Source organism: Myodes glareolus, chromosome 6 (assembly GCF_982192425.1).
Source record: "Myodes glareolus chromosome 6, mMyoGla1.1, whole genome shotgun sequence".
Taxonomy (NCBI): domain Eukaryota; kingdom Metazoa; phylum Chordata; class Mammalia; order Rodentia; family Cricetidae; genus Myodes; species Myodes glareolus.
Genome location: NC_142031.1, coordinates 44,143,758 through 44,162,960, shown reverse-complemented (window position 1 = coordinate 44,162,960; position 19,203 = coordinate 44,143,758). Strand labels below are relative to the sequence as shown.

The window sequence follows — 19,203 nt, the reverse complement described above, 5'->3', positions numbered from 1 at the left end:
TTTACTGGAATCCTTTGCAGAACTCAACCTTACACCCAGTGACTGGATGCAGCTTTGCAGGGCTTGTCTTTCAGGGGGAGGTTATTTGTTATGGAGAGGTGAAGTGCAGAATTTACAGATTGGCTCTTGAGATGATTCTAGTTAACTATACCAGAGTTCCTTCCACCAGTGCTGAGACTTTACTTAAAGGGCTCCAATTTGAGCAGACATATTAAGGATTGAGCAGGCACAGTCTCCTTTAGGAGTGCTTATATGTGCTGGAGCATCATCTTCATGGCTTCATGGTGTCAGAGCCAAAGGCAAGCTCAGGTCAATGTTGCCATGTGGCAAGTCCTCTTAGCTATTGCCCCAGAGAATCTTTCAGCACGAATCTGGGTGAACTTGGTGATGGGTGACTAGTGAGCCAATGACAGGTAAGATTTGGGGGGGGGCTGCCCCAACTTAAGACAGGAAATGTGTTTTGACCTGGATGCTTTCCCATGACGAGTAAGAGGTATCGCCTGACGTCCAATGCCACCCAAGACAGGCCTAGTCATATAATTTATATAAAAGGGGGACCTGTAGGGCCCAGGTCTACCTTTGCTCCTGGGGTGCATCTTGAGGACAGTTTCTGGTCAGCCAGCTAAGCATCCTGTTTGTTCCTGTGCTCCTTCTGCCTCGCCTGGTGATTAGCTGTAGGGCATTGTTTCATCTTTGGTATGGTAATTTCCCACCTGCCTGGTCGGAAATTCTTGTGCAGCAGCCAGGTACAATAGGATTTTCCCAAAGTTGAATAAATAGCATTCGGCTGATCTCCTTTCGAATGAACCAGGTCTCTTGTGTGTTTGTGTTCTTTCAATCTCCAGGCCCTTGCCCGGACTCACGTACAATACAGTGGCATGGGAACTGTACTGAGGGGGTAACACAGAATCGGGTGTTACATATGTTCTCTGGGATTATGATTTGTAGGCTGGTTTTCTTTACTTTATGCTTAAAAACCACTTACGGATGAATACCCATGATAATTGTCTCTCTGGGTCTGGGTTACTTCACTCAAAATGATGTTTTCTAGCTCCATCCATTTGGCTGTAAAATTCAAGATGTTATTATTTTTTTCTGCTGTGTAGTACTCCACTGTGTACCACATTTTCCTTATCCATTCTTCAGTTGAGGTGCATTTAGGTTGTTTCCAGGTTCTGGATATTACAAACAATGCTGCTATGAACATAGTTGAGCATATGTCCTTATGACATGATTAAGAATCCTTTGGATATATAACCAAAAGTTATATTACTGGTTCTTGAGGAAGGTTGTTTCCTAATTTTCTGAGAAATTGCCACACTGACACATGATGGAACTCTTAAACATGCCCTGGTCTAGGCAGCTAAACATATGCTCAACCACTAAGTTTTCACTTTTAAAACACTGGCCACAATTGGGACACTGAAAAGGACAATTAGAGTATTTAAATAACTGCTTCTTCTGGATGCTGTTTATTTAGTAATGATTGTCCCTGAAATCATCTAGCATTTTAAACATGTCTCTTATCTCAGAATTCTTATCAAGGTTCTCATTCATGTCCTTTTTCTGTCCAGCATTTCCTAGCCCATCTATCATCAGATCCTAAGGTTCTCCACATCTCTGAGTGTGTTCCTGAAGCTGTCTGCCCTTGACAAGTATTTATCCACATTCACCACATAGGCAAATATTTTCAATGTGTTTGGCAAAGTAATGATATGACAGGCCCTCCTCAGTTATTGGGAGTTCACACAACTCACAACAGGTATTGTCAGCATCCTCTTGTTCTGGACTGCTATTGGTGGAGAGGTGTGGATCTCATACCTTTTAAACCACTTCTTTCATTCACATTTATGGACATCTGAGGCTTTAGGGCTTTCCTACCATTCTTTTTAATATCAACATCTTCCTCAACATAGTATCAATAAAACGGCTCTTTAGGTTTATCTTTTAACTCATCATTGTCCGTGGATTCATTGCAGTCTTTGTCAGCAATTTTAATGATGTTGAAGTCTTTCATCTTATCTGTAGGAATATCTTCTGGCTCCACCTTGATAATAATTCTTTTTGTCTCGGTGGCTCTAAGTTTGCCTTCACCAGCAGCCATTCCAGACTTCACTGTGCCTTTTCTGTTTCCAGTGGTCGAACCTGAATCATCAGACACCTGGCTGGCATCTTCTCTGATTTGTTTGTGCAAAAAATGCTTTGGAAGAATCCTTTTCACGAAGTTCTGCTTTGATGTCACTTTCTTTGCCATGCTGGAAAATAGCCTTCCTGCACATGCGCTCCATCAGGCAAGTTCGACTTGGTGAATTTCCCCTTTAAAACTGCGGATAGGGTTTTTGGATGACCTATTTGCTTTTGGACTGTTGTTGAATACTTGGCCATGCCAAAAGCCTGACACATACACACACACACATACACACACACACAAACACACAGCATCTGGATGCTTCACCTGGGCACTCAATCTGTTTATCCTTCCAAGACAGGTAGGCTAAATCTTCTGCATCACAGGAAAAATCTTGGAGACTCTCACACTTAACAACTAATGGTAAATATTGCTACTAAGACTGATGTTCTCCAAGGACAAGGAGAGAACTTGGTGTTGCCTGCTAGCCAAAAGCTGTCTCGTTTTTTGCTCATCTGTTCCTCCCAGATCTGTCTAAAAGGCATTTGACAACTCAAGGTTCTGTTCTTTAGCAGACTTCATAGTCCAGGATTAACAGCTTTCAATCTTCAGAGGTTCAGAGTTCCCAATTTCTTCTAATAGCCTTCCAACCTAAAGTCAAAGCCTTTTGTTATAACACCAAGATATAAAATTTGTTCCAGTTCTCTTACAGATTCCTGGAAAAGTTTTATTGCTACATTAAAATCAGGTCTGGTAAAAATCCAAGGTTTTTAATTTTTAACCCTAGCCAGTTTTAAGCATATTTTACAGGTTACTCCTGCTGCCTATGTCAATAACAAACTACAAAGCAATCCCAGGACAACACCAAAAGCACCTGTACCAGTTCCTGGGACTTCACTGTTGGTACCAGCTCTCCTGATTCAAGGACACCTGCTGACTCTTCTGGATCACGGACACCTGACAGCTAAAATCTGGTTTCATCTGCTATTGTGTCTCATTCCAAGGCTAGCCCCATTTCATAGGGCCAATAATAACAATATATTTTTTTTTCTCCTAGACATGTGCCTTCTTATTTCCCTTGAGAAACAGATGCCTGGCATCTCCAGAATGACAATGAGCAAGATGACTTTCCAGCCATACCTCCCACTGAGCATGGAGCCCACTAAATTTCAGTTCTCCCCTCTCTCACATTGTCCCATGCCCGCAGGAAGTAGCCAGACTTGAATCTACACCCTTTTTTCAAAGAGAGCCTAAAATTTTGGCCATAATTATTATCTCAACTTCCTGTCACCCCTCTATCCAAAGAGTCTTGAATGTTAAGTCGGGAGCAAAACCCCACTTCATGGCATCCTTTCCAGCCCCCTGGCCTGGGAGCTGCATTGGTCTGGACTCCAAATCCAGGCATGCCACTCCCACAGGGTGTATAAGTGGTTGCAGAGGAGGAACACCTGGATCCTGGTTTGCACGAGCTTCCCCTTTCCTGCCTCTCCTGCCATGCTCTTGGCCACTTGAGGGTGCTGTGTTTAATACATGGGCATGTTAATTCAGTTTAATCTGACCTAATTGGATATTTTTTTGCCACGGTGGAGTAACTCATGTATTAATTTTTTTTCTTAACAAAAGGGAAAAAGAAGTAATTTGGGAAGTCATCTGGAGAGGGGATTCGTCCAGGACCCGGGGATGCCCAACGCCACCCTCCTCTCCTACCACCAGATCCCCACCTCACTCCAGCTCCCCCACACTGGTCAGCACCACCTCCACCTCAGACCATATACTCCATGCCAGGCCCTTGGCTCAGGTCAATATTACCCAAATCGCCCAGAAGACTGGCAGCTACACACCAGGCACTGTGGCACACGCAGCTGCGGAGGTTTTGGGGAGTTTGGGGAAACTGGGCCACAGGTCCAGCAGGCAGTCCGGGGGAGGGGGAGCCGCCGGCTATAGGTGGCCCGCAGCCCAGGAGCGCGGAGATACTCGGGCTGTGACAAGGACAGCGCTGCAACAAAGGACTTCCACTGCCGCAATTTGCGCCTGCCGCACCGCACTGAGCCACCCGCTTATGTAGCGACTCCAGATCTGCCCACCAGCTCTCAGTGGCATATGCAAGCGTTCCCCACTTCTCACCGGCCCACCCACTCCGCCGCTGGCAGCTAGAGGCAATCGTGCTCGCCTGTTGGAAGCAACAAATTTCTTTAGACGGGGCGGAAGAGGCTGCCTCTGCCCTCACCGGCGCGGGCGCCCAGGCTGAGGTTGGAACAGCAGTCCGGCCCCTCTCCCCTGGGTCGCTTTGACCCTCCTCCGGTTTGCACGGCTGAACGCCACTGCGATCCTCCCGACTCCCACGAGGCTGGATGCTGCTCGCCCTGTGCCCAGATATCAGACCCTTGCCTTGCAGGGCCTCGCAGTTGGACTCGCCCCCGCTCTCCACCCAGGATTCTCTGGGGGCACTGACACCTTCGTCCTGATAACTAGCAGCTCAGGGTCGCCCATTCCGGGTTCTCCACCCCTCCTCGCGTGGGTCAGTTGCCCACGTGTGACAAGGAATTACTCTATCCACAAAATATAGTGAACTGTGAAAGATAGCTAACCACCTTGTGTCCAGGAAGAGGAAGAAGTGCCTACTGGACAGTAGTAGGATAAACGATTGGATGCAAGGGCAAGTGCTATCGAAATGCACATCTGTACTGATTTAGAAAGGGTCTTTGTCTGGTTTGGCAGGCAGGGTAAGGAACCATTGTGCTGTGTCTTTAAGAACAGACTAACCTTGTGGGAGGAGAACTTGTCAATCAAGGCATCACTAGCCAATCCGGTCCTCCAGGTAACTTGCGAGTCAGAAATGGTGGAGGGTCTTTCCGGGTTCCGGCTTGGCTGTAAAGTGGAAGTGGAGCCAGTTTTGTGTGCTATTCAACTAAAACTCAAGCAGGAAACTGCGTGGAGCGCTTGGGAAACCTAGGAAACCACAGCATGGTGAGTGAGGGGCTGCCGTCCTTGGACTGGGAGGAGCAGAGGGTGAGTTGCGGGAAACAGTGTGGTGGTTTCTCTCCAGTTCTGCCTGAGAAACTGCGGCCAGATTCCTCATCCTTTCAAGTTCAACGCGGTACCTGCAACTCCCTGTATAGGGCAGGCCTCTGAATAACTTTGCACTGTGGGCTGAATCTGCTCAGGGCATTGGGAGCAGGGAGCTGTGTGGAGAAACCTGTTTCTAGGCAACATCATGCTTTTGGTGCATTCGTAGAAAGCCGGTTGCCAAACTCATGGAGGTCTAGCTTCTCTAGTATCTTCTAGATATTCAGTACTGTGCATTTCACCTTTATGTATGAGATCCATTTACTGTTAATTTTGTGGAGGTTGTAAAATCATCCATCTGTTGGGTAGCCCTCCACTTCCACACTGTGATGTAGAAGAGTGGAATTGGTAATGCAAAAGATTTACCAATAGTTGGGAAATATTAGGTCTCAGAAAGCAGAATTTAACTGAGGGAGGACTGCCTCTAAACCCCTCAAAATATACGTATATGCTAACCAGGCATGTTAGCGATTAGGATGCTAGGATGCACATTTGTTCAACAGGATTTTTCAGACATTTGGCTCTAAACCTTTACAAAGAAGCCTTTCCTGGTTTACAACCAGGCAGAAGGTCCATCTGCATACAAAAGAACAGGTCTATACCAAGCAGCTCATGGGGGCATAACTTGGTCACAAGAAGCTTAAGGCCTGGTGTGCTATTCAAGATTCAGTTTTCCTCTTGAGAAAAGCATAGTTCTGCCTGATGGGCAATATGACACCAGGTGACATCTATTTAAAAAATAAAACATTGTTCTCTTAAGGACTGGCCTGTTCAACTGAGGCTTTTATTTAGGCCAGGGAGGAGTGAGAAGAACAGCCTGGGGCCTAGGATTTGGGAACTTTCCTAGGGTGTGATGTATTGACAATTGAATTTAGCTCCTTTGGTAATCGCATGGGGTAAAGGACTTTGTGGAAGTGTTGCTTTAGATTCTGAGAATCCCTCAGAGCTATGGTTTTTAGTCCTAAGGCCTTTGTGGTTTTTGTCAGTAAAGATTACCTAAGACTCCTTGTGTAGCATTGTTTGATTAGCCTCCCCTTGAATCTGTACTACTGCCGGAGTTTCTGCTGACTTCATTGAAGTTGTTCATTTCCTTCCATTTCCCCTGGAAGTTGGATACAATATTCTATTCTTCTTATTAAACTGACTTGGCATGAAACTTATTGTGTTCAAGAAATCCCCACCATAGCTTTTATCTTTTCCTTGTTTCTTTGGGTTTTCAACACAGAGTTTCTCTGTAGCTTCGGAACATGTTCTGGAACTAGCTCTTATAGACCATGCTGGCTTCAAACTCAAAGATCTGCCTGCCTCTGCCTCCATGTGCTGGGATTAAAGGCCTGTGCCACCACTGCTCAGCTGCTTTTATCTTCTCTACCTTCTACTTGCCTTATGTTTCTCATCCCCTGTAACCTTCACCACAGGATCCTGTCACTGTTTCATGCCACTGGTGTACTTAAGAAAGTGTTCTGGGAATATCTTTGCTGTCTAACCCTCCCGTCTGCCTGGGTGGCTAGACCTACAAATTGCCTCATCTCTTTTGAACTGTTCAAGGTCTAACATGGAGCATGAATCCAAAAGACACATAAGGATGACAGCACATGTGGAATGTAAAATTAAAGTTTTTCTTTGTTAATCCCCTGTGTGTAAAGTGATTTCTCAAAGGGAAAGCATATTAATTCTCGAACTATTGTTTTCCATCTTATTGTAAAAGCTGTGTTTGAGACAAGCTCTTTTAGGTTGACTTAGGTGGCTTTGATTCCAGTCTGTTGCACTCAAGAGAATGGCTGTGTTGTCCTCTATATAATCAAAATAATCTGTCTGCATCATTTAGTCAGCTATCCAGTGCAGTCACAGGAAAAGGATCCACATATGAAACATTGCTTCTGTCTTCTGACCAAAATAGGAGGAAGAATTTATTCTGTACAGTGCAGGGGAAACAGGGTAGGCAACCAGCTCCTGGAATCAGCATTATGATAAAGGACTTGATTGTGGTCAGGGGAGTGATTTTGTAATTTCCCAGCATGTTTTAATTCATGTCATATGAATGAACACAGATCAGTGTGGGTGTACAGTTTGGAAAGGTTATCTTGAGCCATGAATACTGAAGGTGTAATTAAGCAGAGATCCTATGCAGATATTTTAGTCCTGCTTGATACAATTATGTCAGCTCAGAGGTTTGAGATACAGTCTATTGATTTTTAACTCTATGTGTCAGGTTACAGATCTCAGTGACAACATAGATGTATAGGCAAAATCAGTCTATCTCTTATTAATGACATTCCCTCTACTAGGGAAATTCCTACTGTTTTTCAAAGTTAGTATACCTAAGCTTTTTAATCTTAAAAATACTACATTTTTTAAGCATTTTAAAAATCACTTATTGGTATCAGTTTTAAATATTTTCTATAAGTGCATTACTGCCCTTATCTCTTTCTCTTCACCAATGTTTCTATGTCATTAATACCTTCAATCCTTTTCTCTCAATTCATGTTGATTATTTATTCCTGTGTAAAGCAGTGTCTTCTATAGTTTAAGTTTGCCTCATGTTTTATAACTGAGAATTGTTTTGAACACCTAACCTTGCCTCTTCTGCCCAGTGCTGGGAAGACAGTTCTGCAAACTCCTTATAGACTGGGCCCGCACTAACCAATGAGATGGAAAATTAGACCAGTTCGTAGGTGACCTTCAGTCTCTCTGTCTCATTTGGCGGGACTTATATATGAAGAGAGACATGTGATCAAATTGAGTCATTGAAAACTTTGAAGCTGGTCCCAAAAGAGTGCAGAAATGGAGAGGAAGGTAGGAGGAGGGTCAGAGCTTTCCCACTTCAACAATCGTTGAGATTAGTAATGTGGAATTAGGTAGTCAATTTGAGATGCTTCGTAAATGTCCTGATTGGCCATTTCTTAAGGTATACAGACAAGTGCAATCAAAAATCTGTGTAAAGGACTGACCTGATCATGAAAACAATTGCTATAGTTACAGTAGTTCAACCAAAATAGAAGATCTGGCAAAATGTTGTGACCCTGCCTAACAAGTCTGTTATTTTTCTTGTTTAAGATGTGCATCTTTAGAGAAAAGGTCTGAGAACTCTTTGATATGCTCTAAGTCTAGACCACATGGCTATAAAGTCTGTTTCAACATTTCAAAATTAATTTTGAGATTATAACTCCATCATATCCATATTTTCTTTTCTGCCTCCAAGCTTATCATGACCCCTCATTGTTTTCTAATTCATGTCCTCTTTTTTCTTTAAAAACAGTTGACTGTGACCTGTGTTTGTCAGCAGGATTTTCCAGTGGGTTGATTGTACTAGACATTGCATATGTAATGTGATGTGCACAAAAAGAACCATGTGATTTGGATGAGGAAAAGGATGTGTTCAGGAGAGTAGAAGATAAGGTCCTGTCTATTGCACTGGAAGGACAAAGCTAGAAGGACTGTGTTGCCCGAGTCATTTGATCTTGGCCCACCCAGTAGCGGAGCTGCTAGTATTCTGAGGCACATCTGGGAGACTTTAACCCATGAGGAACTTAGAGAATCTGAGCAATCAGGATTACTAGTGACACATAGTTTTTGTGTTCTTTCTGGGATTCAGTATGCTTCTGCTGTAATGAGTTGTAAGAAAAACAACAAGCTATTCCTTGGTGAGTTTGGCATGTTAAGAGCAGGTCTCCTGTGCTCTCATTTCTGCTGGGAATTGGATGTGGTGACATGGACAGTGGCCCTTGTCTTCTGAGCCTCCCTGTGTATGGATTTCCTAGGAAGTTGGAGGATCTGCAGCGCTGGAATGGGAGGATATGACGCTTTTAGTAACTCTGTCTCATGTGCACACATAAGCACTGCTGTTTGTGTGCCGAGGGGAGACGAATTGAAAATCTGAAGGTTTGGTTTCTAGAAGTTCTGAATATGGCATTCCACTTTCGGGTTTGTCTCATAAATCATAGAAGTAGTTTAGAAAATGTTAGAAAGATGGTGATGGGATCATCTTTCAACAATACATGACTAGAACACTGTTACAAACTTTCTCTTTCTACCAGCCACAATGGTGTGATTCAGTGAAGTTTAGTTCCAGAGGACAAAAGGAGTTTCTGATCTGCGAGATTTCTCAGGTGTGGTGTTGGGCAGGTAGATAGGTCATAATCAAAATCTTGTGCCATAGTCCTTGTTTGCAAGAAGTAGATTTTAAATTATTCTTTTATGTTGTTTGGAATTGGGCATCAGTGTTCTGGGAAGGAACTGCATTTTCCTTAAACAACAAGGAAGTATACAGGGCTGCAGAACCTTAGCAAGTGATCACCTTCATTTGCAGAGAGAGGTCTCGAACATGAGGATTCTGTCTTTGGAAGAAATGTTAGTAGCTAGAGGGACCAAAAACAATTTAAAGGTCACTTTGTGCTAACTTTATAAAAGTTGTGAAGTCTGTATTTATTTAATGTCTATACTGATAGGATCATAGACACATTGGGGTCAAAATCACACTATTTCTTGCTAAGTTTCCTTTGGTTTTCTGATTAAAAGTTAACAATATTTTCATGTCTTTGTTCTTGGCTTTTTTGCTATACCCCCTTTATTCTTTCATAAGTATTGTATACATTTTTAATTGTTGTGTCTTTGTAGTAAGTATGTAAGTCGTATTATATCAATCTGTGTACTACTTTCTCATAATTCCTTTGAGCACTCTGAGTGTTTCCACTGTGAAATGTAGATTTGTAATCAACTTACCTCTTATAAATTGTTAGGCATTGTCATTTTATTGAATTCATATTATGGTGCAAATTTACCATATTCAATACCTTAATTTTACTGTAACATTCTCACAACTATCATTTATTCACTTCTTAATTTATTAAAGTTTTCTTGTTATTGTTAAACTGAGAAAGACTTTTTGTTTATTGGACAGAAGGTATTATGGGTCTTGGTATGTAACACAGCACATATTCTTTTGTGGGATGACCTGAGTTCCATTACCTACAATCAAATTGGGAGGCTTTTCATTTTTTATTATTCCAGATCCAGGGAATCTGAAATCCTTTTCTGTATGTGGCTCATGAGTATATGGAACACATTCTCAGTCATGTACAAACATATGAAAAAAATAGTAACAAACTTGTTTTCTAAAGTGTTTGCGACTTATGACACAAATAGATTAAAACAAGTTGCTTTTGGTCTACACTGCTTCTTTAAAAATTGGTTGTCTTGCATTTTGTTTTAAACAGTTTTCATATTCTCAGTTTGATGCAGACTTATAGGGCTGTCATTCATCATAGGAAACAAAATGGTGTCAAAGTGATCGTAACAGACATGCTTTTCTTTGTCATAAGAACATTAGATTCTTTTAGTAGCCAAAACTATTTTCTACAAAGTTAAAACTTGAGAAGGCTTCAAGTGAATCTCCTGTTTTGGTGGAACAGCCCTGCTCACCCAACCCATTTACTTAAATTGGTTAAGTAGAGAATTGGAGTATATAGAATGAGGGCTGTTATGTGATTCCTTGGAGTTTGATTTTGATTAGAATCTTGTAGTTCTTATTTAAGGGACCTTAAAATATATTTGTAGGTCTGTCCTAGTATTTTATTTTATTAGTGATGCCATCTCTGTTGTTGATTTTATTAATAGTTATCTAATTATATTGTTAATTTTCTGAAATATGATCGTCTTTCACCAATTTTATATTCAGCGGTTTTCTTATGAGTTTCTTGAATTTTTGTTGGTTTGGGAAGTTTCTGTGTAGAAATAGTTTTCTATTTTTGGTCTTAAATACTTGCCTCTTCCCATTACTTGTCCTATCTGTGCTTTTAGTTGCTGCTATCTTCATGTTTGTGTTTTTGCTGCTAAAGTGATTGATATGATTAGTAGATTGTCTCTGGATCTTTATTTTTTTTTAATTTTTTTTAATTTTTATTTATTTATTTATTTTTTTATTATTATTAAATTATAAAAGTTTCCATTTCAGCCCCTCCTCCCACCACCCTCCCACTTCCCCCACTCCCTCTCCTCCTCCCTCTTCATCCCCTAGAGCAGTCCGGGTTTCCTGCCCTGTGGGAAGTTCGAGTTCCTCCCCCCTCCCTCCAGGTCCAGGGAAGGTGAGAGTCCAAACAGACTGGAGCGCCAAAATCCAGTATATGCAGAGGAAGCAAGTCCCAGTGTCATTGTCAAAGGCTTTTCAAAAAGGCTCCGGGCCAGCCACATTCAGAGAATCTGGTTGGATCACGTCCTCGTTCAGTCCCAGTCCAACAGGCCTTGGTGAACTCTCATTATATCAGTCCCCTTGTATCAGTGGGTGCTCGCATCCCTCGCAGTCCTGATTACTTTTTTTATTTTCTTCATCATTCTGTTCCTCATTTGGACTGCGGAGTGCTCAGTTCGGTGTTCCAATATGGGTCTCCATCTGTATCGCCATCCAACGTCGGATGAAGGTTTCCTGTGCCCTTGCCTTCATTGCTCACGATCTCTTTCCTTCTGCCTCTCATTTGGACCTAGGGAGCTAGGTCCAGTGTTCCAACGTGGTTCTCCGCCTCCATCTCCATCCATCGCCAGATGAGGGTTCTATGGTGACATGCAAAATATTCATCAGTATGGTTGTGGGCCAAGGCCGGTTCAGGCACCCTCTCCTCTGTCCAGAGAACAATCTGGGGATCTCTCCTTGGACCTGGGATCCCATATATAATCAAGTTTCCTATAAACCCTAAAATGACTCCCTTAGTTGAAATATATTCTTCCCTGATCCCTTATTCATCCTTCCTCCCTTCCCCCCATCCCGGTCAACCGAGCTTTCTCCATTCCTCCCCTACTCCCTTCTCTCTAACACTCTCCCCTTCCAACAACCCTCCCACCCCCCCCCCCCCATGCACCCAAGGTTACCTGGGACTCTTGACTATTTCCTACCTCCTGGCGGATAGCTAAATAATCTTCATCAGGATCGTCTTCTTATTTAGCTTCTCTAGGATCACGAAAAATAGGCTCAAAGACCTTTAAATTATGGTTAGAATCCACTTATGAGTGAATACATACCGTGTTCCTCTTTTTGGGTCTGGCTTACCTCACTCAGTAAAGCGTTTTCTATTTCCATCCATTTGCATGCAAAATTCAAGATGTCATTATTTTTTACCGCTGAGTAAAACTCTAATGTGTATATGTTCCACACCTTTTTTAACCATTCTTCTATTGAGGGGCACATCGGCTGTTTCCAGGTTCTGGCTATTACAAATAGTGCTGCTATGAACATAGTTGAACAAATGCTTTTGTTGTATGCTAGGGAATCTCTAGGGTAAATTCCCAAGAGTGGAATTGCTGGGTCCTGAGGGAGGTTGACTCCCAGTTTCCTGAGAAACCTCCACACTGATTTCCACAGTGGCTGCACAAGTTTGCATTCCCACCAACAATGGATGAGTGTTCCCCTCACCCCACATCCTCTCCAGCATAGGCTATCACTGGTGTTTTTGACTTTAGCTATTCTGACAGGTGTAAGATGGTATCTCAAAGTGGTTTTGATTTGCATTTCCCTGATCGCTAAGGAGGTTGAGCATGACCTTAAGTGTCTTCTGGCCATTCGAAGTTCATCTGTTGTGAATTCTCTGTTCAGTTCAGTACCCCATTTTTTAATTGGGTTATTTAGAGATTTAGTGCTTAGTTTCTTGAGTTCTTTGTATATTTTGGAGATCAGACCTTTGTCTGATGAGGGGTTGGTGAAGATCTTCTCCCAGTCAGAAGGCAGCCTTTTTGTCTTACTGACAGTGTCCTTTGCTTTACAGAAGCTTCTCAGTTTCAGTAGATCCCATTTATTCATTGTTTCTCTTATTGTCTGTGCTGCTGGGGTCCTACTTAGGAAGAGGCCTCCTGTGCCTATATCTTGTAGACTACTTCCCACTTTCTCTTCTATCAGGTTCAAAGTGGACGGATTAATGTTGATGTCTTTAATCCATTTGGACCTGAGTTTTGTGCATGGTGATAAGTATGGATCTACTTTCATCCTTCTACAGGTTGACATCCAGTTATGCCAGCACCATTTGTTAAAGATGCTTTCCTTCTTCCATTGTATACCTTTAGCTCCCTTGTCAAAAATTAGGTGCTCATAGGTTTGTGGGTTAATATCCGGGTCTTCTATTCGATTCCATAGGTCGACTTCTCTGTTCTTATGCCAATACCAAGCTGTTTTCAATACTGTAGCTCTGTAATAGAATTTGAAGTCAGGGATGGTAATGCCTCCTGAAGTTCCTTTATTGTATAAGATTGTTTTGGCTATCCTGGGTTTTTTGTTTTTCCAAATAAACTTGATTATTGTTTTCTCAAGGTCTGTGAAGAAGTTTGATGGGATTTTGATGGGGATTGCATTGAATCTATAGATTGCTTTTGGTAGAATTGCCATTTTTACTATGTTGATCCTCCCAATCCAAGAACAAGGGAGATCTTTCCATTTTCTGGTATCCTCCTCAATTTCTTTCTTCAAAGACTTAAAGTTCTTGTCAAATAGGTCTTTCACTTCCTTGGTTAGAGTAACCCCAAGATATTTTATGCTATTTGTGGCTATCGTGAAAGGTGATGTTTCTTTAAGTGAGTTATTCATACCCTGTTTAAGAGACTCTATTGCTTTCATAATGACACTGTTTTCCACTTCTTCCAGAATAGGACGTTCGAGTCCTTCTGTCGTAAGATCGCTGGGATCTGGTGTTTTCATGTTGTTTTTCAGATTGTTGGAGGAATTCTTGCCTTGGCGCCTGCCCATCTCTTCCTTCAGATGCTCTCCAATGGCTCTTCCCTCCGCTGGGTCTTCTTCTACTGTATTAGTGTCCCTTGCTATCCAGGAATCACTTTGCCTGCAGTCTTAGCTAGCTGCAGGCAGGCTATTAAAACAAAGGGACTTCCTTCCCTTTGCACTCACCACCTATCAAGACCCGTGGTGCCCACCCTGGCTGAGATGGAGGAATTTAAGCCCTGAAAAAGGGAAAGAGGAGGGGAGGGGTTCGAGGCCAAAAGCTGGGATGGCGTAGCAGGAGAGAGGTATTAGCTGGGGGAAGCTGCCCCTTTGGAGTAGCCAGGGAGATAAGGATGGCGGGAATATTGTGTGTCCCCTCACCGGTCCACACACTTACCCCTGCACAGGATTAGAGCCCCTCGCTGGTCAGAAGAGTCCCTGTCTGCGGTCTTAGCTGCTGCAGGCCGGCTATCAGAACAAAGGGACTCCCGCCCCTTTGCTCTCACCGCCTGCCCCGGCCCGCGGTGCCCGCCCCAGCTGAGATGGAGGAGTTTAAGCCCCCAAGAAGGGAGAGAGGAGGGGAGGGGTTCGAGGCCAAAAGCTGGGATGGCGTAGCAGGAGAGAGGGATTAGCTGGGGGAAGCTGCCCCTTGGGAGTAGCCAGGGAGATAAGGATGGCCGGAATATTGTGTGTCCCCTCACCGGTCCACACACTTACCCCTGCACAGGATCAGAGCCCCTCGCTGGTCAGAAGAGTCCCTGCCTGCGGTCTTAGCTGCTGAAGGCCGGCTATCAGAACAAAGGGACTCCCGCCCCTTTGCTCTCACCGCCTGCCCCGGCCCGCGGTCTCTCTGGATCTTTAAAGCCTTCTAGTATATTATTATCACTTTTTCTTAATTAACCTCAGCTGTCAACATGACATAGCCTAGATTCATCTGAGGAAACACCAACTGAGAGTGTGCCTAGATCAGAAAATATGGTTACCTGGAATGTTGAGAGTAATGATAGACAGTGGTGGTCAAAGTCAAAGGGTTATAATGTGCAATAGGCTCTATAGGGAACCATAGAGTTGGCCTGGCCTATCTACCTTGAGAGATGTGTGTCAAAAGTTTTTTACATGAATATCCATGGCTCCTTGGGCAGAATGTGCTTTCCAGTTTCTGAAACATTGATACATTACCTCAGGTAGTGAAGCACTCAGGCTAATTTGTGTTTCTGTATATGATCGCTTAGTAGTCAAGGAATCATAGAAGTTTAATAGGACATTAATTTTGTGTACCCTGTATAGCTTGCGATCTTCATTTTATCTTGGCAACTAAACTATATTTATCCTGGAAATTGACATTATCTTCTGTTTCTGATTAAAAAAAATTAAAAATCCGATTGCTTTCCATAAAACAGTCGTAGCATACTCTTGCTGTGGTGACTCCACCTCAAGCCTGAGATTATCCCTCTGGGCCCTATCAGTTGATTGGTAAGTGAGCACAGATGCTTAGAAGACTTCATGAAAAATTTAGCGAGAGGTCATTTGTGTGCTATTTTGGCCCCAAATCCTTCTTTTTCTCTCCATGTCCCAAGAAAGTGAGTAAGGCAGTATTAAAAAGTAACACTCTTATTTCTTAGGCCAGATATTTCTTCTGTTGGATGGTTATTACTGATGACACATTTGCATCAACATGGAAAAGGAAATAAGGAGAAAGAAATGAAAAGTGTAGTTGAAAGTTTCTCTCCCACCTGCCAATTCTGAGTAACCACTCAGAGGCTTATATTAATTATAAATATTTGGCCAATGGTTCAGACTATTACTGGCTAGCTTTGCCCTGGTTCCTGGTTTATTTCCTTACATCTTGCTTCTCTGGTAGCTCTTGGTGTCTCCATTACTCTGCAATCTTTCTATCTTTATCTCTGATAGATTTTTTTTCCACCTAGCTATATTCTGCACTGCCAAACACCAAAAGAGCTTTATTCATTAACCATACAAAGCAACACATATTCACCGAATACAAAATACCCCACATCAGAAAAGTCTTCATTTTGTTGAGAAAAACATCATTAAGTAGTTTCAGATGGCAGTACAATGCTAAAAAGATTCAGGGATTGTCAAGGATTTTAGCTCCATTAAAGGGAGGATCCATGATCTACATTTGAAGCCTAAGAAGGTGTCCCATCTGTAGTGAGGGGCTGCGGGCAGGCCTGCTTTTCATCCCACCCGGCTCCTGCATGGCTAGCTTAGCCCCAGAAATAACAACACACAAATTGTATTCATTTAAGCACTGCCTGGCCCATTATCTCTAGAGAGTTAGTTACTGACTAACTCTCATATCTTGATATTAACCCATTTCTAATAATCTGTGTAATCGTGGTGGCTTACCGGGAAAGATTCAGCATATCTGACCTGGTGGCTGGCTCCATGGCTTCTGCCTCATTGCCCTCTTCCCAGCATTCTGTTCTGTTTACTCCGCCTACCTAATTTTCTGTCCTATCAAAGGGCCAAGGCAGTCTGTTTATTGACCAATGAAAATAACACAATAGACAGATAACCCTCCTCCATCATTTCCCCTTTTTCTGTTTAAACAAAAAAGAAAGGCTTTCATTTTAACATAGTAAAATTACACATAACAAAACAGTTATCAAGCAAGAATTACAGTCACAATATTTATAACTATATATTTATCATAATAATGGAAAACTATAACTACGACTATCCATTCTTTAACTCCATCAAAGACTCCAGAAGGATATATTACCTAAGTAAACAAGAAGTAAGCAACTTTCAAAACTCTAGAAATGACAGAGATATCTCGCTGCCTGGACAGTCACCCAAAGTTCCTCTGTATCATTGGGGCACCCATCTTCAGCCTTCAGGCCCATAATATCCAGAGACATTTCCATGAAGCAGGAAATTTCAAAGGCAATTCAGTCACTATCTGCTGTGTCCTGCAGAATGTCTCGCAGACTCTTTCATGAATCAGGAACCCCGAAAGATCATCTCACCTTTAGGCAAGTTCAGCAGTCCTCTCTCTGCGGGTTCTCTGTGTCCAGTTTATATAACAGTCCAGGCAAGAGCAGTTTTTTGCCAAAATGGCTAACCAACTCCATAAGGAACCTCTTCGATGCCCATCTTCCTCTTGAAGTAGATTGGTGCTGCCAGGGGCAGACGTGTCTCATTGTCATGAAAAGTCCTAAGTTATTAAAACATTAAATGCCATGTTCTGTAGTCTTTGAAAGATATGAATGTCTATCTGAAATATATCTATGCACTTCTAGAAAATCAGACTAACATTACTACAAGCCAGTATTATCCATTAACAACCTATATTTTTAATTATACATTGCATTTTTAAATGAACTACACAATCAAAATCAGAAATATATACACATATAACAAAATTGACCTTAAAATCCATAACAAAGCAAATTATTCATATCTATACCATATCCCCCTTTAAATGTAAAAGAACATTTATAAACAATATCTGGGAATATGGACGTAGTTATTTCTCTCCAAACTTCTTCCTGCTGAATAGGGGCGCTGTTAATCAGGTCTTTCACAGTAAACCTGTTTGCTAGCTTCGTCTCAGTTGATAGTTGAATGAAGTAATTTTTTGAGGGTGTTCACAGCAACCTTTCAGGAGGGTGTGGTCTATCATACCATATTGGGATAGAAGCAATCCACAGGGTCTCATCCTCTGTGAAAACAAAAGAAGAACCTCCTTTCCAAAGTACCATATCCTTAGATCCAAATTCAGAAGTCAAGGTATTTTCAACATATCTATCTTGGATTAGTTCAGCAGCATTTATAAACAAATATCTTTTAGCAGCTGTTGCTCCTTCCTCAGCACTCAAACAATTGAAAGGGAGCATAATAGCATACAGTATCAAGATTCTCTGTGTATTTTCCATCTTTATGCAGCTTTATTTTTAACCTCTATTTCTTTTATTTTTACTTTTACTTTTTGACACAGGTTCTCTGTATATCTTTGTCCTGGAATAACTCTGTAGACCAGGCTGTCCTTGAACTCAGAGATCCACTCGTCTCTGCCTCCCAAGTGCTGGGCTCAAAGGTGTATGCTACCACACCTTGAACTCACAGAGATCTGTCTGTCTCTGCCTCCCAGGCACTGGATTAAAGGTGTGTACTACCACACCTTGAGGTCACAGAGGTCAGTCTACCTCTGCCTCCCTTGTGTTGGGATTAAAGGTGTATACCACCACACCCAACTACTCTCTTTCTTCCTTTTTTACCCTAAGAACTTTAACCTTTAGCCTACATATATTTTTAACTCATAGTAAACCATTTAGAGGTTTTCCTTCCTCTTTGACTCTCTTTTTACTGTATATCTCTTTTTCTGACCACATGAGTCTAAAACCGTGGCTTTGATGGCTAGACCCAGTCCATTTCTTAGCTTTCCAGACTCATGGTAGAGGTACCAGCCAGAGCTGTGTTCACTGCCACAACTCTATGGCGTTTCAAGGTCCTTGCCAGCAAGCAAGCTGCAGCATTCTGCTCACAGACCACACTCAGTCGGACTGCCTGCCTGAAAGAGTCAGAGTTTGCCCTGGCAGGACGGCCCAGAAAACCGGCATTTTAAAACAGCACAGCGTTTTTCCTGCTACGACTGAAAACCGAAAAGCATGCGTTCAGCTTTTCATCAATACCATTTAAGTGTTTCGCGGCAGGACCTCTTAATGAGCTACAAAGTTTTGCAGCTAAAGCTGAGTCAGGAAGCCTCTCTTAAATGAGAGCATTGCTTGCCTCTAGCAAGCAGAGCAGACCCGAGAAATTGCTGCCACCAAGAAAACATGCTTTACTCTATTCTTTCCCAAACTTTCTCAAGCTTTCTGTGGATTCAGTTATCCACGTCGGGCGCGCGTTGGGCGTAAGTCACAGACAATCCCACACCAGTTTGGAATTATGATTAATAGAATGGTTATTTATTCAAAGGGGAAAAAACTTACAGATTACCGTCCCAGACAACAGCCCCTCCGCACGAACAGGAAAGGAGTCCAGGGGCCGGAAATGGAGCCGGAAGACAAAGACAGAGTGGAGGACAGCCGCTGCTTTTTTTAAAGGGAGAGACCACGCCCCAATGGGCTGGTAACTCAGCGGCGATTGGCTGAAGGAGCTGAAGGAACTCCCACAGCACCCATCCAGCTAAGTCCTTATTTTATGGAAGGAGTACACAAAGTAATTCCTTGTCCCAGCAGCAACATCATACAGAAACTGAAACAAATTTGGTCTAGGCTTGTAGTGTTCATTATACATTGGTGGGATAACATATGTTGTACTGATTCTGGAAACAGGAAAGCTGTAAAAT

At 42.5% G+C, this 19,203-nt stretch overlaps 2 pseudogenes across 1 annotated transcript in view; one reads left to right on the top strand and one right to left on the bottom strand.

Moving 5' to 3' along the window:
* Positions 1-19,203, bottom strand: part of LOC148121770 (zinc finger and BTB domain-containing protein 1-like) — a 104,238-nt pseudogene that overhangs the window by 2,957 nt on the left and 82,078 nt on the right.
* LOC146894226 (actin-related protein 2 pseudogene) overlaps positions 4,770-19,203 on the top strand; it is a 36,155-nt pseudogene continuing 21,721 nt past the window's right edge. Inside the window, exon 1 of the transcript XR_015738104.1 lies at positions 4,770-5,095. The product of XR_015738104.1 is annotated as an actin-related protein 2 pseudogene (transcript). The remainder of the gene's footprint in view (positions 5,096-19,203) is intronic.